Here is a 21,337-nt window from a genome sequence, read left to right as displayed (position 1 = left end):
ATGAAGCAGATTGCTGTGTGTTGTGCATAAGACAAATGCTGGTTTTCTGCCTGCATGTCATTACTTCTTTCATCTGTCTGAGGTTCTTGCCTAGCTGTTGTTGCCTGGGTAGGTATAAAAGACTCAGCAGCTTCAGAGAATAAAATGAAATGTGGTGGTTCATTTCTCTCATGGAATGGTGAAACATCATCTTTTCAGCTGAGAGGGGTTGTGGTCAGACTAAGGGCAGAATGTCTTTGTCCTGGGCATCATTTCCTTGGCTGACAAACATGGGGTCAGAATGTCTTTAATGTTCTAGGCTTGTGTGTATCACTTTTGATACCAGAAGTACAGATCACATCTGTTTTTTTCCCCCAAGGTTTTCAAGTTTTGGCAAAGAGCACGTTTTGAACTTGCCTAGGAGGAACCAAGGAGATTGATCCTTCCAAGAACAGCAGTGTAGGTGAATGACTGGGAGACCTTTCAGTACCTAAAGGGGGCCCTTAAGAAAGATGGAGACAATCCTATTAGGGAGCCTGTTGAGACATGTTGGACTGGATGATCTTGGAGGTCTCTTCCAACCTGGCTGATTCTATGATAAGGGGTCTTAAACTAAAAGAGGGAGATCTAAACTAGGTTTTGGTTTTTTATATTGGGGGTGGTGAAACACTGGCCCAAGTTGTCCAGAGAAGTGGTGTATGGAAACCTCCAAGGTCAGATTGGACAGAGCTCTGAGCAACCTGATGTAGTTGAAGATGAGAAGAGGCTGAAGGAGCTGGGGTTGTTTAGCCTGGAGAAGAGAAGGCTCAAGGGTGACCTCATTGCTGTCTACAACTACCTGAAGGGAGGCTGTATCTGGGTGGGGTTTGGTCTCCTCTGTCAGATAAACAGCAACAGAAGAAGGGGACACAGTCTCAAGTTGTGCCAGGGGGAGATCTAGGCTGGATGTTAGGAGGAAGTTGTTGGCAGAGAGAGTGATTGGCGTTGGATTGGGCTGCCCAGGGAGGTGGTGGAGTCACTGTCCCTGAAGGTGTTCAAGAAGAGCCTGGCTGAGGCACTTAGTGCCATGGTCTAGTCGACTGGATGGGGCTGAGTGCTAGGTTGGCCTGGATAATCGTGGAGGTCTCTTCCAACCTGGTTGATTCTATGTCCCTGATGACTGCATGAGGTTTGGACTACTTGACTTTTAAAGTTCCCCTCTAGCACACAGCTTTTTGTAGTTCTGTGATTGTAACTGAGCAGGTTGCTTCAGACTCTTTACCGTCAGTGAGGGGCTACTTCAAGATTAGGATGTGTTTCCTTGTGTTCTCATGGGGTGTTTGGTTTTAATGGCATGAGCTATACTAAAGACTCCACTATTTTAACTGATCTTCTTTACCTACAGTGGTAAAGAAGCTGGCTTCGATGTGGATACCTGTGTCATAGAATTCAAGCTAGGTAACTCCCTGTCCCAGTATTCTGTGATTGATTGCTGTGCTTTGCAAGAAGTCTGGGTTTATACAGGAGTGCTGTGGTATTTGTCTTTGGAAATCTGTAGAATCCAGGGCTTGAATAAAACTTGTCTGTGCTATTAGATTCTAAATATATAATAGCACAGTGCTGCTTTGGTCACTGCCAGTAAAATCCCAGAGATAATACTGGTGAGTTTTAATTCTTTTGTAATCAAACTCTGCAATGCAGTTAACTGCTAGTCTTAAAATACTGTTATTGATTAAAGAGCTGGTGAATTACATGGCTGTGTTCTGATGTTCCCAAAAGACTTTCCCATCTCTGAAAATGCCACCTCCTGTTTAAATAATGGGGGGGAGAGAAGTTAAAAGAGAGTAATTGGTGCAATTACTGCACATCTGAACCTTCTTATAAAACCTTGAAGTGCACTGATGAAATGGTTAGGTAGGAGCAAGCACTATGTGAGGCAGATCCTAGGTAAATGTTAGAGTAAAATGGAATAATTTGAGTTGGAAGGGACCTTCAAGTATTATCTAGTCCAACTGCCTGACCAGTTCAGGGCTGACCAAAGGTCTGTTGTAAAGGGCATTTACCAGGTGCTTTCTAAACACTGACAGGCATTAGTCACTTCTCTAAGAAGACTGTTCCTGTATTTGACCATTCTCTTGGTAAAGAAACACTTTTGAATGACCAACCTAAACCTCCATGGGACAGCTTTGAACCATTTCTACATGTCCTGTCCCTGGTTACTCATGAGAATTGTTTGGCATCTCCCTCTCGTTATCCCCTCCTCAGGCAGTTGTAAAGAGCAGTGAGCTCACTCCTCAGCTTGCTTTTCTCCAAACCCAGAAGTCTCAGTCACTCCTCAGGGGACTTCCAATCCTCTCACCAGCCTTGTCTTCTTCTGGACATGTTCAAGGACTTCCACGTTCTTCTTAAATGGTGTGACACAGAATCACACAGAGCTCTAAAGATGGCATCACAGCAATGCAGAATACAGTGTTGTGATCACCTCTTTTGACTTACTGGTTTTGCTGTGTTTGATGCACCCCAGGATGTGATTTGCCCTCTTGGTTGCTGGGTCACACTTCTGGCTCCTACTGAGCTGCTTTGACTAGCACCCTCAGATTCATTTCTGCAGGGCTGCTTTCCACCCACTCCTTTCCAAATATATGCTTTTGCTTGGCATTACTCCATTCAAGATGCAGAATCTGGCTCTTGATCTTGTTAAAGCTCATCCCAGTAATCACAGCCCAGTGTGCCAGTCTATCTAGATGGCTCTGCAAGGCATCTTGTCCCTCGAGGAAATCAACAGCACTTTGCACAATGATTGCATTGTCCTTCAAGTGCTGTTCAGTGGCACCCAGAATAATGTGCTGTGCAGTTTTGCCAGGAACTCAGGTTAGATGACTGCCATGGGCAGGGACACCTTCCTCTGGATCAGCTTACTCAAAGCCACATCCAGCCCAGCCTTGAAGACTTCCAGGGATGGTACATCCACAGCTTTCCTGGACAAGCTGTTTCAGTGAAGAAGTTGTTCCTTCACCCTGATATTATCCTCATTTCATTTAAAACCACTACTGTTGTGCTGTCCCTACATTCCTTTAGTAAGAGGTCCCTCTCCAGCTTTTCTGTAGGCCTCCTTTAAGTATTGAAAGGCTCCCATAGGGCCTCCCTGGAGCCTTTCCTTCTCCAGGCTGAAGAACTCTAACTTTCTGAGCCTGTCGCCACAACAGAGATACTCCAATCCTCTGAACATCTTTGTGGCCTTCTCTGAACCCACTCTCAATAAGTCTCTGTCTTTCCTGTGCTGAGAACTCCAGAGCTGGACACAGTGCTCCAAGTGAAGTCTCATACCAAGTATGGGGTAAAGGGGCAGAATCCTCTCCCTTGGTCTGCTGATTATTGATTCTTCCATGGTTATTTTCTTTTGCATGAGGTGTCTCTTGCTGATAATCTCATGGCTGTGAATTATTTTAGATATCATAGTAATGACATGGGTGATCAGAAGGAAGCAGAATGGTGTTGTCATGACTACTGTGGTGATGAGTTGTGTTTTTTTGTTGAAATATTTGTACTTAATTAAAACCCTAATTTTGCAGTGATTAAAAAAATGTGCTTTGCTGATTGCAAATTAGTGGTCATACTTCAGCCTTGCCCAAGTCAAACAGAGTTCTTGAAGGCTTTTTCTTTCCCCTCCTGGAACTCACAAAGGCTGAGCAGGAAGAGCATTCCCTTGGTGGCTTATATAAAGGGGAATGAAGGTAGTTCAATACTCATGTAATAGTGGGGTATGATCTATTTTCATGTTTCAAATCAGAACTTTGCATAGTCTGTCTTTGGAAATGGTTGTTAATGCTGAGGGTTTGTTACTTGAACCAGTTAGCTTCGGTGAGCTTGCAGCTACTATGGACAGAACATTTGCTGTTCAATTTTGATGCATAGATTCACAGAATGGTTTCGGTTGGAAGGGGCTTTAAAGATCGTTTAGTTCCAACATGTTTGCTGTGGACAGGGACATCTTCCACTAGACCAGACTGCTCAAGGCCTCAGCCAGCCTAGCCTTGAGCATTTGCAGGGACAAGGCATCCACCATCTCCCTGGGCAGCCTGTTCCAGTGTCTCACCACCCTCACTCTAAAGAATTTCTTTCTAATATCCAGTCTAAATTTCCTTTCCTCAAGCTTCAGTCCATCCCCTCTTGTCCTGTCATTGAAAGCTCTTGGAAAAAGTCCCTTCCTGACTCTTTTGTAGGCCCCTTTCAGGTACTGGAAGATTGCTCTAAGATGTTCCTGGAGCATTCTCTTCTTCAGGCTGAACAGCCCCAACTCTCTCAGTCTCTCTCCATAGGGGGAGGTGCTGCAACCCTCTAATCATCTTTGTGGCCTCCTCTGGGCCAGCTCCAGATCAGTGTAATTCCTTATTTTTCCATAAGCAGATCATGCAATACTTATGCCTTAGTTGTGGTTAGATTTGCATTTCTCCTGTGAACTGATCCAGACCTGTAATAATTGTGTAATAAAAGGGAAACTGAAGGAATTCAGGGTATTTTTAGTCATTCAAGGGGCCAAATGAACTTCTTTATGAGTAATCAAGTAAATATATTACTCTCAGTGCATAGGAGTGGGTGTTTTCTGGGTACATCTTCATGTTAGTTGCAACCATAAGTAGAGGAGTGATGGATGTGATTCAGAATTCCTGTACCATCAGTAGTATCAGCACTGATCAAACAGGAGTCCTTTTACAGTGAATAGCTCTGGTCAGGCTATTAAATCAGAACAGGAATTTTCTCCTCTTCATAATGTGTCCACTTAAAAAACAATTCTTAGTTTGTCCCTGAACATGGAAATCATCTGATCAGTACCTACATACTCCCTTTCTGCATTTCAGTTGATTTATGCCTCTGGCTTCTTTTCTGTGCTTACTCAGCAGTACCAGCTGCATCTGCAGCACTTTGCTTTGAGTTCCAAGCTAGTTTTAGCTTGGGCTGATTTGGTTATATCATCAATACAAGCTAAGAATGGTTTAATTAGTCCTGTTTCTCCAGCATAACAAACAATCACTTGGTGAATTGCCTGCTATATGGGTAGACTGCCACTTGTGCCCTAGCCAGTTCAGTCTCAAACGTTCTGGCAATCAATGTTGGGACCAAACATTAGGAAAATGATTTTGCTCTTCTTCTTCGGTTGCTGATGTCTCTTAAAGTTTTCTTTGCATTTACTGGAGGCTGATAATCTCTGGTACCCATGTGAGATGTCCTTGCTTCTTCTGGGTTATTAGAAGCAGCAGTGTACTCAGCACTGGTCAGGCCACACCTTGAGTACTGTGTCCAGTTCTGGGCCACTCCATTCAAGAGAGATGTTGAGGTGCTGGAGCATGTCCAGAGATGGGCAACAAGGCTGGTGAGGGACCTGGAACACAAACCCTATGAGGAGAGGCTGAGGCAGCTGGGGGTGTTTATCCTGGAGAAGAGGAGGCTCAGGGCAGAGCTCATTGCTGTCTACAACTACCTGAAGGGAGGTTGTAGCCAGGTGGGGTTGGTCTCTTCTGCAGGCAACGAGCAACAGAACAAGGGGACACAGTCTCAAGTTGTGCCAGGGAAGGCCTAGGCTGGATGTTAGGAGGAAGTTGTTGGCAGAGAGAGTGATTGGCATTGGAATGGGCTGCCCAGGGAGGTGGTGGAGTTGCTGTGCCTGGAGGTGTTGAAGCAAAGCCTGGCTGAGGTACTTAGTGCCATGGTCTGGTTGACTGGCTAGGGCTAGGTGCTAGGCTGGCCAGGATGATGTTGGAGATCTCTTCCAACCTGGTTGATTCTATGATTTAAAAAAAAAACATGTTTTAAGAGGTAGTGAGTTACATTATTGACCAACATAAAAAATAGGATAGGGGGTCTCGTGTAGCATTGGGTTCTCTTGCTGGAGTGGTTTACTGCCAGTGTAAGCTATATGCAGTTTGTTTCTGTTCACAGGATGTTAGGGATTGGAAGTGACCCAAGGAGATCATCAAGTCCAATCCCCCTGCCACAGCAGAACCACACAATCTAGCACAGATCCCAGAGGAACACATCCAGACAGGCCTTCATAGTCTCCAGAGAAGGAGACTCCACAGCCTCCTTGGGACGCCTGTTCCAGTGCTCTGGGACCCTTACAGACAAGAAGTTCCCCCTTGTGTTGAGGTGGAACCTCCGGTGCTGCAGCTTACACCCATTGCTCCTTGTCCTATCCGATGGAGCAAGTGATCAGAGCCTGTCTGTGTCCATCCCCTCCCCCCTGCCAGCCCTCAGATATTTATAAACATTTATCAAATCCCTTTTAAGTCTTCTCTTCTCTAGACTAAACAGCTCCAGGTCCCTCAGCCTCTCCTCATAAGCCATGCCCTCCAGTCCCCTAACCATCCTCTTAGCCCTGTTGCATTAGGGCTAAGTGTGATGGTTTTAACCTAAAATACAGATGTCTAAAAGAGAAACTAGACCTAAGGGAGGAATTTTTTTTACAGTGATGACATTGAAATACTGGCCCAGGCTGCCCACAGAGGTGGTAGAAGCCTCATTTCTGGAAGCATTCCAGGTTAGGTTGAATGTGGCTCTGAGACACGTGATCTAGTTGATGTTGCTGTTCCCTGCAGGGGGATTGGACTGGATGACCTTTAAAGATCCCTTCTAATTCAAAATATTCTGTTTATTATAAGATTCTGAGGAGCTTGTGGCTGAAGTATCCCACAACTGTACCACTTAAAAGACCAAACCTACATCAGAGGATGTGCATTGGTGTAAAATGTGATGGGACTTTAAAGACTCTTGATGGTTAAGATGCTTCTGAGTGGTGTATTCATTTTCAGTATGTGCTTGCAGTTGGTTTTCAGACTCTGCCATGCCAAACAGCAGTTAGGTGTGCTAAGTGGTGATCTCCTGTCTCCCAGCACTCCTTTCACATCCTGTGTATTGATGACTGTTATTCTCACTACCTGACCACACTTACCCAATCCATATGCAGTCTGTGTGTTGGATTTAGAAGTGCAGTTTGCCAGGGGTGGTGGTTCATTCCATGCTGCTGAAAGGCACTGGTCACACAGAAAGGAGAAGGGGATTTAAAAGAATCCTGATTCCTTTCTCTGTACCAGTTTCCTCCATTTCTACTCTGACAGATGTTGCTGCATAATTTATCTTGTGGTTAAATGAACATAACCTGAAGTTTCAAACTAAAATAGGATTTTGGCAGAAGTTGGCAGCACTAGGACAATGCTCCTACTTGCCCTGAGTGCATTGTTCCCTTCCAGGGGGTGTGTGTACATGGCAGAGGCTGAAAAAGGGAGAATAAGTGTGTGTGGGCACTGGCAGCAATCCAGGCTCATCAGGCCATGCACACAGGTCTCTTTCTCTCCTTTCTTTTATTGCTTTGCAAAATGTATAGGCTTGGATGTATATAAAATAATGCATTTATTTAAAACCCGTGTTAAATGAGCTCATCTGAGTCACTCAGCAGTTCTGAAATGCTGCCAAGTGCTGCATGTCTTGAAAAGGTCTCAATTTTGTTGTTATGTTTTAATTTTATTGTTTTATTTTGTTATCCTGGCAAACCATGAAATACTACACCCTTACTGGGGCAGAAAGAAAGCATCTTCCTTCACCCATTGCATGAGAAAAGATGCTGAAACCCAGGATTTCTGGTTTGACTCTCCTCCTTACTGCTTCTCAGTGTGAGGATTCCCACTCAGTGAGGCTGTCTGCTTGTGGCAGGCAAAATTATCATTCACAGCGTTGGCAGCAGAGAGTTTTGACGAGGTCAGGAACCAGTTCTAGCACAGCACAGCTCCTTCTCCCTCACCACCAGCTTGGTAGCAGGAACAAGGGAGACTTGTGCTGATTCCCTTCTAACGAGGTATGAATTCCAGATCAAATGTTACAGATTCTTGTTTCTGCATGGAAAAAAATTGTATTTAACCTCTGGATGTGTTCCAAGTGGGGATATCATTAAATTTGACTCCTGTTTCTGACTGTTAAAGCATGCTGATCTGACACAACTAGAGGGAGAGCTAAAATACAGATAAGTTTCAAAGGTACAAGGCAGAAGGAACTGTTAGATAATTTGGTCTGACATTTAGGGTGTTACATGTCATTATATGTAACTGTTACTCACTGTTTTGAGTGCTGTAGTCTATGTTTGACTGAAAAATTAAGAGGCATTTGCTGAAAATCTATTTTTGCCATGCTTGCTGTGTTACTTGGAGAGATGGTGAAATCTTCCTTGCTCAGTGATTTGTCCCGTTGGCTAAACAGTTTGTGTTCCCTTTTTCATTGTGTTTCACTGCATTTCTAACTCAAATGTGTCTAGTATCTAGTTCTCTGTCGTTTTATGGGAATTTTAAGCTGCCATAAACTGGCAGAGTTGCTGAAAGGAAGCACTCAGCTTCCTGCAGTTGCTTGTTCCTGCTTTGCTGCCAGCTGGCATGACAGGAGCACTGGCCCTTGGTCCTGGTCTGATCATTCTACATCTCTACAGTGAACCTGCTGCAGAGCCAGTAGCAAGATCAATTTGTCCATGGACCAAGATGTAGCTAATAACACAGCTTCATGAAAGGTGCTGTTAGACATGGAGGTGGATCATGGCTGTAAATGAATGATCAGTGATAAGAAATGGGTCAGGGTGGCTTTTCCTACAGCAGATGGTGAAACCACTGTTACTTTTAGCTGTTGGTTCTTGGCCATTTTCTGCTAGAAATAATTCTGTTCTAGTGGTGGCTCATGTTGCTCTGCAGCAAGCAATGTTTGTCCATGTCTGATGGTTGGTGCTCACAGTATTAATATTGTGATTTTATAACCAGCTGTACCTCCAAACACTAGAATGAAAAATGCAGTTATTTGATGCAGCAAAAACTATTCAGAAGCAAGCATGGTCAAGGTGTTAAGCTTTATTTTGTTGATGAATTTTTAGTACCTGTGTTAATTGGCAATTAATAAATACATGAGGGGAAAAAGGCTTGGGACTGTTGTACCAGAGGAAATACTAGAGGGAGAAAAAGGCTTTAGACTGCTGTACTAGAGGACTTTGTGATGTAGTGTTAGTAGGTGGACTGTGGCATGTCAGGATTGTGTTTAACAAATACACTTTCAAAAAGTAACCTTAAAGGTAGAAGCTGTTGATGGGGTAATGTGATGTTTGAATGCACACACAACACACCTGTTGAACAGCATCTAATACTAAACTAGATGAACTTCATGGTAAGTAAAATGCTTTGTCTCCACTGATTGTGTCTTTCTCTTATGAGAGCATTTGGTAGGTGCCAGCTCTCTTCTTAAGAAAGAGGAAGAGCATCCTCAAATCTTTACAGATTTGAGAGAGAGTTGTACATAGAATCATGGAATTGTCAGGGCTGAAAGGGACCCTAAGGATCATCTTAGCTCCAGCCCTGCCCTGCTCTGGGCAGGGACATCTCACACTAGATCAGGCTGCTCAGAGCCCTGCTCAGTCTGGCCCTAAAATCTCTAGGGATGGGGCTTCCACTACCTCTCTGGACAACCTGTTCCAGTGTTTCACTACCCTCATGGTGGAGAACTTCTTCCTAACATCCTGTATGAACCTACCCACTTATACTTTTGCTCCATTTCCCCTAGTCCTATCATTACCTGACACCCTGAAAAATCCCTTACCAGCTTTCTTGTAGGCCTCCTTAAGATACTGGAAAGCCACAGTAAAGTCTTCTCAGAGCCCTCTCCTCACCAAACTGAACAGCCTCAACTCTTTCAGGCTGTTTCCCTGGGAGAGGTTCTCCAGCCCTCTGATTGTCCTCATGGTCCTTCTCAGGACATGTTCCAGGATATCTACATCTGCCTTGTACTAGGGGCTCCAGAACTGGATGCCATACTCAAGGTGGGGTCTCACCAGGGTGGAGTAGAGGGGAAGAATCACCTCCTGGTTGTGCTTCCTCTGCAGCTTAAGGAAGGGTGTGGTTTTCTGAATCACAGAATTGTTTAGATTGGAAAAGACTTTTAAAATCATTGAGTCCAACTGGAAACCTAACACTGCCAAGTCCACCACTAAACCATGTTCCTTAGCACCACATCTGCGTGCTCTCTTCTGCCTTGGGGAAAGAAAGCAATGGACCTCTGCAGAGGGAGATCCCAGGGACAAGTCATGCTGAGCAATCCAGGATTATCCAGTCTGGGCAAGAGAATGGCTCCAGAGCTACACTGTCACCACAGAACACTGCAGTTTGTCTCCATGTGGCTGTGAACTAGGAATTCAGAACACATACCTGTCTTCTGGGACATCCCATACAGAGATCCTGTTTTCTGTATAGGGAGAAAAAAAATCTTTTCCCAAGTACTGCTGAAACTGACTTCTTTGTAATCCTGTCAAAATGGATTATTTTGTTGTTTTCTTTGCATTTATGTTTACCAGTGACTGTTCCTAGAGTGGAAGATGTTACATAAAATTGTACTATATTATCTTGCTGAAGGATTTCAGCATTGTTTAGACAGCAGTGCTGAACAAGTGAAGCAGAGTCACTATGCCTTACTATTCAGCGTGATGATTCTATGTCTCTTCTGGCAGCACAGTGCAGAACGTGTGTTTGTTTAAGACTGAAAAATACTCCCTTCTTTTGAGATGGATTTGGATAATCTCATTGTGTATTGTTTCATCAAGAGTTCATCTCAGCAGGTCCTAGCTAGTACAGATCTCATCTTACATGTGGGAACTGATAACACATCAGTAGGGGCTTGTTCTGCAGTGGGCTCAGTTGTTTTTCTTTCTGGTTTTAGTTAGAAACTCTTAATGGCCCAATTCAGCAGAGCTGTTGCCACCACTGAAATGAAGGGTGAGCTAATCACTTCAGAGCTGACCAATGGCCAAGTGTACCTTACATTCATAACCTTCCTTTAAAGTGACCATCTGATTTTGGTCTGTTTTAAATGAGGCTCCTTAAAGTTGTTCAGCCTCAGTTGTCCTAAGGAAGCTCTGCTGATGCATCTCTTGAGACATCTTTATTTCTACTTGACTAAGCCTTTCAACTTTTTACCTGTTGTCTCATTTCCCTTCATACAGTTACTGTTTGACACTTGTGGTCTTGAGCAGTCATATCCCAAGCAAAGTGTTTTCTGTCCTTTTCATTCTTGTTACATCTATTTTGAATAACTACTTTTGTTGAATCTGTGAAAAGTTTGAGTAGAAATTTTATAGCCACCTGTGACTTTTATAGGGGAAATTCCCATATTTCACATGTAAAACTCTCACTTTAGGTTTTTATTGAAGACAGAAAATGGGGTCTTTTCTGTTCCTTTTCATCTTTGTTTCAGTATTCATTGTGCCAGGTACATAGTAGCCTGGTGAAGATCTGAAATAGCAAAGTGGTTGTGATGGTTTGGGTGTTTCCCCCCCCCCCCCCCACACACACACTTTGGAAATCACCCAGACTAGACTCAGCCAGCTCTGGAAATTGAATGAAGCTTATTGTTTACAGCTTAGCACAATATACAAGCAGATATTTACAGAAATAGACAAGGTAAAAGGTAATACAGAAACACAACAGCACTCCCAGAAACCTGAGTTTCCAGGAGGGGCTTCCAACCGCTCTTACTCCTTCTCCCACCCCTCTCCACCTTACCCCAGTCCCAGGGAAGAATGGAGGTTTGACCAGGGGGTTAGGAAGCAAAATGGATTAATCAGAGAGATGGTAGAGAGGGTAGAGAAAGATATGCAGCTCAGACAATGCCCCAAGAAGCAGTGGCTTATCTATGTTTGGATTCATGTTCTGATGCCTCTCAGCAAGCCAATGAGTGAAGCAGACATCACCATTGTTTTCCTTCCACAGCCTGTAATCTAATTCTTCTCACCAAAACATTCTAGCTAGCTTCAAACTAGCACAGTAGTAATGGTCTTTGCTGGCAGAATAACTTAAAGAAGGTGTTGCAGTGTGATTTGGATGCTTGTGCTTCAAAAGAGTTTAAGAGAAAGATGCCTTTTTGTTTAGCAAGCACTTGAAAGTAAATATTAGCAACTAATTTTCTTCACAATGTAGGGTCTTTTCATCCTGTGTGGAAAGGTGGGTTTTTGGCCAGCCATTAATGTTTTCAGAAGATTGCTGCTGTTTTCCCATTATTACATTTCAAATAGTGAAACACAGAAAATTATTGACAATCTTTCTGAAGAAAGATATCCAGGTTTGACATGTCTTGAGAAAATAATTACTTCTCAGGTAGAAAACAAAAGGGTGTGAGAAAGGAGCATCAGTAAACGGTCTTGAAACATACTTTCTGGTTTTAGAGAGAATCTCAAGTGAGTAATTGCTTTTGGAACCTTGGAGGGCAGAATTGTCAGTGGTGCCCAGTGATAGGACAGTGGGCTGTGAGCACAAACTAGAATACAAGGAGTTCCACCTAAACAAACTTCTTTCCCTTCAGGGTGAATGAGCACTGGGGTTGGTCTCCTGTGCCAGGCAACCAGCAACAGAACAAGGGGACACAGCCTCAAGTTGTGCCAGGGGAGGTCTAGGCTGGATGTTAAGAAGCTCTTCCCAGAGAGAGTGATTGGCATTGGAATGGACTGCCCAGGGAGGTGGTGGAGTCACCATCCTTGGAGGTGTTTAAGAAAAGACTGGATGAGGCACTTGGTGCCATGGTCTAGTTGATTGGATAGGGCTGGGTGTTAGGTTGGCCTGGATGATCTTGGAGGTCTCTTCCAACCTGGTTGATTCTATGATCATGCCTCCACCACCTCCCTGGGCAGCCCATTCCAATGGGAAATAACTCTCTGTGAAGAACTTCTTCCTAATATCCAGCCTATACCTATGCTCGAGGGCAAGCTGATGTGGGTGAGCCTGCTTTAGCAGGGAGGTTGATGTAGATCTCTAGAGGTCCTTTCCAACCTCCACCATATTTGGATTCTGTGCATTTGGAATTAGTGGAAGGCTTTTTTCCTAGAGGGCAGTGAGGCTCGCTGTCAAGAGAGCACCTCTCTGCTGTCTCATACATATCTATGATCTGCAGTATGTGTATGATCTGTCAGTATTAAATTTGGTATTTTGATTAGCTTTTTTTTTTTTTTAAAGGAATTCTTGTACTTGGTAAAAGCTGTCTCTGCCCTTCTTTCTAATGCTGAAAATACAATTATCAGCTTTCTAGCTGACTGAGGAATGTGGTTATGGCTGTGTATCAGTTCTGCACATAACCATTTTCAGAGAGTTTTTAAAGAGGGCAGGAATTTCAACTAAAGAAACTCATTTTAGAATGAATGGTCATTGAGTTTTCCAAACCTATTAATTCAGCTGCGAGTGAAACCAAGAACAGAGCAAGGAACTTTGTTCTTAGCTTGAACATACCTTACTGAAATAAACAGACCAGGAATTTCCACAGATGAGAAGGGAGTTAAGGCTTAGATTTTGTTACTTAAGAGTTTGACATTGTGATCATCCTTGGTCTTCTTTGAAAAGCCCAGTGTAGGGTGATGCATCATGAGTGGAGTTTGAACATAAGAAAAAACTGCTTCCCTGTGAGGGTAACAGAGCACTGGAATAGGCTGCTCAAAAAGGTTCTGGAGTCTTCTCTGGAGACACTTGAAACCTGCCTGGAAAGGATTCTGTGAAGCCTGCTCTCAGTGACCTTGCTTCAGCAGAAGGGTTGGACTAGGTGATTGTGGGGGGGCAGGTAATACCCCACATTTGGTGCCAAAATAAAAGATATGATGGTTTGGGTGTTACCTACCCCCCACACTTTGGAAATTACTCAGACTAGACTCAGCCAGCTCTGGAAATTGAATGATGCTGATATTTACATCTTAACAGAATATGCAAGCAGATATTTACAGTATATACAGTTATAGGCAGAAATAGACAAGTTAAAAGGTAATACAGAAACACAACTCCCCTCCCAGAAACCTGAGTCCCCAGGAGAGGCTCCTAACTGCCCTTCTGCCTTCTCCCACTCTCCTACCTTACCCCAGATGTTGCTTTGTGCCCCAAGGGAGAAGGGAAGGTTGGCCAGAGGAGTTGGGAAGCAGGTGGATTAATCAGGGAGATGGCAGCTGAGCTTAGAGAGAAAAAAAAATGCAGCCCAGAGCTCAGGCAGTGCCTGAAGTTGAATACCTTATCTATGTTTGGATTCTTGTTCTTATATATCTCAGCAAGCCTATGAGTGAAGTAGACATCACCATTGTTTCCCTTTCACAATCTGTGAGCTAATCCTTCTCACCAAAGCATTCTGGTTAGCTTCAGACTAGCACAGTGGTTGTCAGAGGTCCTGTCTGATCCATGCCATTTTGTGGTTCAGTGAAAATTGCTTGTATCTTTGAGTGCAATAGGGGGAGGGTTTTCTGTGCTGTCTTGGCTGTTGTGTTCTCCATCAGGCACAGGTCTCTGATTTTGTATTTCCTGTGAGCTTCTAAGTACTTATCTGGGGGGCAGCTTTTCAGAGGAGAGGGTAGGGACTGGTCAGAAAGGAGTTTGCATCAGGAGCAGAGGCTGAGGAGGAGAAAATGACCTCAGTAAGTGTGCAGACATGTGAACAAAGACTTTTCTTCAGGGATGTGTAGTGGTTATGCAGAATTGTGGTGTTAATAGATTGAGAACAAGCCTGAAAGAAAATCCCTGAAACCACAGTGGACTTGGAAAGTTACTTAAGTCCTTCAATGATATTGCCCTTAGTTTGACTGCTCAGGAGTTAGATATTTATTGTATTTCTGTAATAACTCAGGAGCTTACAGTGGTTATGGTTTTGCTGATCATTCTCCTCCAGGCACTGGTGACTCAGGGTCTTGTAGCGCGGTGGTGGTGGAGACAGGATGTGAATCTGAAGGCAGCCTTGGGCATGGGGACTGAAGCTGGAAGTGAGCAAAGACATATGTCCCCTGAAGACTGAGACAGAAGGTTTTATTTATGCTTTTCAGGAGACAACAGCACAGAAATGTTCCCTAAGTCGAGAAAAGAGATTCAGAGAGTGACATCTCCTTCCTCAAAGGGAGGGCAAAAAAATCTTCTAGTGGGACTCCTTTTTGATCTGTGTCTTAATGGCATCTGAGGTGGTTACAAATCTTACAGAATCTAAACCCAAAATCCAAGTCAGGCATTGGATTAAACTCATGGCTCCAATGAGTGACCCCTGTCTGTGGGAAGCAGCAAGAAGGTTCAGGAGCCCCAAGCCAAATCACTTGATAGGCAGAGTCTGAACTGGGATTGAGAAGCTTGAACAGGAGCACAGGTGGGGTTTTCACAGAAACAGAATGTCTGCAGAGTAGGTGTTAAAATGATTATGTTTAACATAAATATCATCCTAAGTTTTTTAAAACACATAGGAAAAAGCCAGCAAGAGCTCTCTTACAGCCTTTGAAGGGGTTTACTTGTTATGAGATGATGATAGGGAAAAGGCAGAGTGGCTCCATCACCTACTACAGGTGAAGACTCTAGAAGTCAGCTTATTAAAAGATGTCTTTAAAGGGTTGTAAGATGTAAATCGAGATAGAAGAAACCTTGCAACACGACTTCTGGAATAGTTTCTGAATGATACTGCTCTAAGAATAGGGCAAATGAAAATGAGAGGTCTTAGTGCCTGCTGAGAACTAGATGCACAGGTTTTGGCAATATCTCAGTGGGTTAAAAGGGCTAACACTGGGGAATTGGTCAGGTACCAGATTTGGAACAATGATAGACAAACACTCGGAGTTGATGTCGTAGATCAAATTCTGTCTGCCCTATGAGAAGCAATAAAATGAATGTGGAGTGAGATGTGCTTGAGAGTAGTGTCAAGATACCTGAAGCAGAGAAGAAAAATCTACCTGTCCTTAAATGATGTGTGACCATTTTTTGGTGAGTCATCTTAAAGCTTTGGATATATATTCAAGAGAACTGGGAAGGAGGAAGATTTTCTTCTGCATTAGCAGGATGTGCAGGAGACCACACCTGTGATTGTGAAGAGCAGGAACAGATTAAATACTGTCCATACTCATCAGTGTTTGGGCTTGTCACTTCTGCAGGGAGAACCCCTGCGAGGAGACAAACCAAACTAAACATGTTGGACTGAAAGGGAGGCAGGTTGCCTCTCCCAGAGGGTGGAGGGTAGATGAGGAAGTGTACCCTGGGATAGTGGGACAAGGGAGCTAAGAAGATTTGAGTCCATCCTAAGCTGCATCCAGAAATGATTAAACAGGTCTTGGGTCTGTTGCTGCAGGGGAGTAAGGGAAGGAAAAGGCCTCTTCTTGTTAGTGCATTTTTGGGAAACCTTGCTCATAATGGGGCAAGTTACTGACTGACGAGGATGTATAGAAGGAAGCAAGATCTCTGAAGGAAACTACAAAGCCCACCAAGGAGACAGCCAACAGAGGACTATTTAAACATGTTTTTTTGTCTGTGGTGGGATTGGATGAGAGAAGATGGGAGGAGAAGGAAAATTGTCAGCTTGAGAATTGGAGGAAGAAACGAATGATTCAAGAAGGCAAGGAAAGGAAGGCAGCAGTGCCATGTGCTGGCTATTCAGGAGCTTTAAAAGGTATTTTAAGTAGTCTGGAAGTTTTTTGTGGGCCTGAAAATGCCTATCAGGAGCAGTGTGCTAGAAAGGAGGACTAGGATGGGTAGAAAAGGAGAGTACTGTGGAATGGGTGGGGTTAGATGTATATGCAGTTATTGTCCTTTAGGACCAAAGCTTTGGCTGTGGTGTTTTTACAAGTGAGAACCTGAATTGCCAAGCTGAGAGCAAGCCTGCAGGAGAGGACCTGCCCCAAAAGGACAAAGTAGAATCTTGGGAGATGGTTTGTAAATTCTTTCATTTCTGTTACTTCTCTTTTTCAGTTTTTCTTTTCCCTTTTTTTGTGACATGGATGCACATTTAGCCTGCTTTGTTCTGTTGAAACCTATCTCTAGAATTAACAGACATATTCTCCTGACTTTAGGTGTCTTGTTGGAATCATGGAATCAACCAGGTTGGAAGAGACCTCCAAGATCATCCAGTCCAACCTATCCCCCAGCCCTATCCAGTCAACTAGACCATGGCACTAAGTGCCTCAGCCAGGCTTCTCTTGAAGATCTCCAGGGTCCACCACCTCCCTGGGCAGCCCATTCCAATGGGAAATCACTCTCTCTGTGAAGAACTTCCTCCTAACATCCAGAAGGGCACAGGCAAATCCACCTCCAGAGTGGTGTCTTACTTGAGACCCCGCCAGGCAATTTGTTACTACTGTTGGACTGGATGATCTTGGAGGTCTCTTCCAACCTGGTTGATTGTATGATTCCTGTATGAGCGAGATCTTGAGAAGTCACTGATGTCTTGGCCATACTAACAGATCCTTCCTGCCTTTTGTGAGACAGCCTCAGGGTCCAGAAATGAAAATGACAGTTGGCATGACTGAGAGGTTTGGTGAAAATACTCTTCTAAGGCATACTGTGAAGCTACTTTTTGTTACTAAAGTGAACAGAAGAAAACAAAGGATTTCTGAGAAATTGAAATTCATAACAGGGCCCAGTGACAGAAAATGTAGTTGGGTTTTTGTTTGGTTTTGTGGTATCTCTCTTTATTGTCATGTTATTGTATCGCTGCATTTCAAATAGTGAGAAATTAGAGGGGGAAAGGGAAAATCTAAGGCAGTGGTGGGAAATTTGAGGGGGAAAGGAAAAATCTCAGGCAGTGGTGGGAAATTTGAGGGGGAAAGGAAAAATCTCAAGCAATGGTGGGAAATTAGAGGGGGGAAAGAAAAATCTCAGGCAATGGTGGGAAATTAGAGGGGGAAAGGAAAAATCTCAGGCAATGGTGGGAAATTGGAGGGGGAAAGGAAAAATCTCAGGCAATGGTGGGAAATTTGAGGGGGAAAGGAAAATCTCAAGCAATGGTGGGAAATTAGAGGGGGAAAGTGAAAATCTCAGGCAATGGTGGGAAATTAGAGGGGGAAAGGGAAAATCTCAGGCAATGGTGGGAAATTAGAGGGGGAAAGGGAAAATCTCAGGCAATGGTGGGAAATTAGAGGGGGAAAGGAAAAATCTCAGGCAATGGTGGGAAATTAGAGGGGGAAAGGGAAAATTAAGGCAATGGTGGGAAATTAGAGGGGGAAAGGGAAAATTAAGGCAATGGTGGGAAATTAGAGGGGGAAAGGAAAAATCTCAGGCAATGGTGGGAAATTAGAGGGGGAAAGGGAAAATCTCAGGCAATGGTGGGAAATTAGAGGGGGAAAGGGAAAATCTCAGGCAATGGTGGGAAATTTGAGAGGGAAAGGAAAAATCTTCTGTACTTTCAGAGGAGCTAGAAGAATGCAGAATGAGCTGCTTTGCCAGGCTTTTAATTGTGTTCTTAGCAAGCAGAGCTTTCTTAGTTTCCAAGATGCTATGAAGTTTGAAGCAATTTGCTGTATGATACAAAATACAGTGATTCAGCATTCGCCATGGCAGCTATTTATAGTCGCTCTATTTTTATTCAAAGAAAAACAATAGCACTGAATTTCAGGCAGTTTGACCAGACGCTTAGGAACGTCTCTCTTGCAGCTGAGGGAAGTCTCATCCTGCTTGATCTTGAAAGCTGAACTCGGGAGCTCCTTCGGCATCAACATTTCGGTGCTGTTCTCCCGAAGGTGAAATTCGTCGCTGTGCTGGGAGGCAGCACAAGCAGTGCTGCTCTGAGGCATAGCTTCTGGACGCTGTGAAGGGGCTATCCACATGGACTAGATCTTATTTTGGAAGCATTGGTCGATTATAATTAATCTTTGTCCATTTTAACCATCTCTTGCAGGTTTTCACAACCCTTCTGTTGTTCCTGCGCCGCTGCAGCCAATGCGGAGACGAATGCTGTGGTTACAAAGGCTTGCTACTTTCTCATGCTGGATCCCTCAAATCCAAGAGCTACTTGGCAGTTTCCAAGGCAACCACCTGTGGAATAATTAAAAAGGATGAAGTGTTACTGTGCCAGATAGAAGGAATTCTTGCTTGGAGAGAGTACTTCGTTTTCATCTGTCTGGAAGATTCAAATGTGTTTCTGCCAGCAAAGTTAAGGTAGTGCAATTAAGAAGTGCTAATTTATTTTTCTGGAGGTACTGTAAGTTTGGATAGGAGCAACAATCCTAACGTGAGTGTGTAATATTCACTTAAAAAAATTACCATGGATCCTTCTGCATTATTTTTTGGGTGTATTTAAAGAGAGAATCCAAGAGAGGGAGGATGATGGAGAAGGCAATGTGGGTGAACAGTATTTCGTATCAGTAAAGCAATGGCGTGAACTGTTTTGTGCTTTATGCTGTCTTTCCTCACAGATGATTTAAAACTGGTTAAGACTAAAATGGAGCATACATTAGTGGGAGCATAAATATAGGAAGTGCAGCCTTCATGCCAAGTACACTGAGATTTCTTTTGGCATTCACTGAAGTGATAGATATAAAAGGAATGTAGGAGTGGGCTCACTGCAAAATGACAGTCAGAGTCAAGGATTGATCTTTATCCCATAGCTTGAAGGCTATGGCAATGATTAAGTTGATGTTGAAATTGAAATGATGAACAGGTTTAGCTTCTTTGAAGCAGCAGCTAAAACTGTTTTGAAGACCACATTCCCAGAAACAGAACTGATATGACATAGTGGATAACCCAAAAGGTAAGCAAAGGAAGTCTGTTGGAATACAGAAGAATAACTAAAAATCACACATTGGTTCTGAAAGTTTGAAGCTGATATAAAACTTAGGTTTCAGATAACTGAAAAAGTTCTTCTCAAAGCATAATATATTACTGAATGAATCTGCTTATTATATTTTCCTTCTCTCTGCCAGTCAAATATATTTGAATAGGAAAATATTCATTTCTGACAATGAAATGAAATGGAGGAAGCCACATTGACGTTCTTCCCATCGAGCAAATAACTGCTCAGTTAAGTCTGGTTACCTAGCTTGATGCTTTTGGGCAGTTAATTTTAGTCATGATGCTTTTCTGTAGTTTATTTTAAGCAAAATGGGGGGAAAAAAAAAAGGAGATTTCTAAATTTTGAAGTTGAAATATTTGGGATGCCATCTGGGCTTTACATAATAAATTTTTACTGCCAAAATGTTTGTGGGATTCTGTTGGGATGTGGATGAGATTTCACATTCCATCCCTTCCGCAGCACAAGAGCATCATTGTTTTTAGATATGGTGGGTCCAAGAAGAAAAAAGAACTGCATGGTGGTAGCTTTATGGTTTGAGGGAATACAAATAGGACTTAGCCAGTAGCCACTGTTACCTTTTACTGCTGTAACTGCTGGTACAGAATTTCAGAAGCTAATACTTGTAGGTACCAACTGAGTACAAGTGCAGTGTTCAGTCCTAATAATTCATTTCCAGTTCACTGTTGCTGCAGCTTAACTGCCAAATTAATTTTTGAAGTAATTCTTCAGGCTCTTCAGTTCTTTTCAGTATGGAGCTGAGACAAATGTTTTTCAAGACAAAAACTGTTTTCCACATGAGAATTCGGGCAAAATCTCTGCACCGAGAACAGTGAAGATGATGCAGAATTGAGATGGTAGAAGCAGTGTGAGGGTAGTTGGTGTATATGGATCCAACTCTGCTTTCCAGGAAGCATAAGTAGCTGAAGGAGCTGGAAGTGAGTAGTTGTGAAAGAGCATGTGTGCATCTTTGTGTAAGAGTAGTGTGACAGCTGGGTGGCAATTCTGTGAAGTAATACAGGTTTTCTAAGGGTATACACAGAGAAGTTTCAACTAGGCTCTAAAAGACACAGTAAACACGTGCAGGCACCTCAGGGTTTCAATTTCATCTCTTATATTCTGGGTGAGACTTTTCTCAACAAACTTAGATTATCATGGGGTGAAATATAGGTAGGATGAACTGCTTCTTGGAGGTATCTATTTCACGTCTGCTTGAAGGGGATGATTTGCCTCATTAGAAGCTACCTCTCTTTCTATTGGTGGTTCAGCCTGGATCTCTAATTTAGCCTAGAGGCCTAGTATTTAAGCAACTTAAGGTGTGCAGTTAGATATACGTGTTTTTTAATTCATATTTAGTTTCCACTGCAGAGCTTCCTGTGCCAAGTAGAGTTGCAGTGTTTTATTGGCGTAACCAACTGATTCTGTGTCCTTTTCCCAAGTCAAACATTCGACCTGGCTGTTTTACCAGACTTGTGGTTCAGTATTGAGGAAAGGCTGAGGGAGCTGGGGTTGTTTAGCCTGGAGAAGAGAAGGCTCAGGGGTGATCTCATTGCTGTCTACAACTGCCTGAAGAGAGGTAGTGGCCAGGTGGGGGTTGGTCTCTTCTCCCAGGCAACAATCAATAGAACAAGGGGACACAGTCTCAAGTTGTGCCAGGGGAGGTCTAGGCTGGATGTTAGGAGGAAGTTCCTGCCAGAGAGAGTGATTGGCATTGGAATGGACTACCCAGGGAGGTGATGGAGTCACCATCCCCGGAGGTGTTCAAGCAAAGGCTGGCTGAGGCACTTAGTGCCATTGTCTAGTTGACTGGCTAGGGCTAGGTGCT

The 21,337-nt window shown here is 43.4% G+C and overlaps 1 protein-coding gene across 5 annotated transcripts in view; it reads left to right on the top strand.

Annotated features, from left to right (window-relative positions):
* The window catches only part of LOC135174968 (endonuclease domain-containing 1 protein-like), a 239,753-nt gene that overhangs the window by 30,906 nt on the left and 187,510 nt on the right, over nt 1-21,337 (top strand). For all 5 annotated transcript variants that reach the window (XM_064142718.1, XM_064142716.1, XM_064142717.1 and 2 more), the window contains exon 2: nt 18,622-18,881. The gene's annotated coding sequence lies outside the window, so the exon portion shown is untranslated. The remainder of the gene's footprint in view (nt 1-18,621; nt 18,882-21,337) is intronic.

Source organism: Pogoniulus pusillus, chromosome 4, assembly GCF_015220805.1.
Source record: "Pogoniulus pusillus isolate bPogPus1 chromosome 4, bPogPus1.pri, whole genome shotgun sequence".
In the NCBI taxonomy this organism is placed as follows: Eukaryota; Metazoa; Chordata; class Aves; order Piciformes; family Lybiidae; genus Pogoniulus; species Pogoniulus pusillus.
Note: the sequence above shows the minus strand (reverse complement) of the source record. Positions and strands in the feature narration are given on the sequence as shown.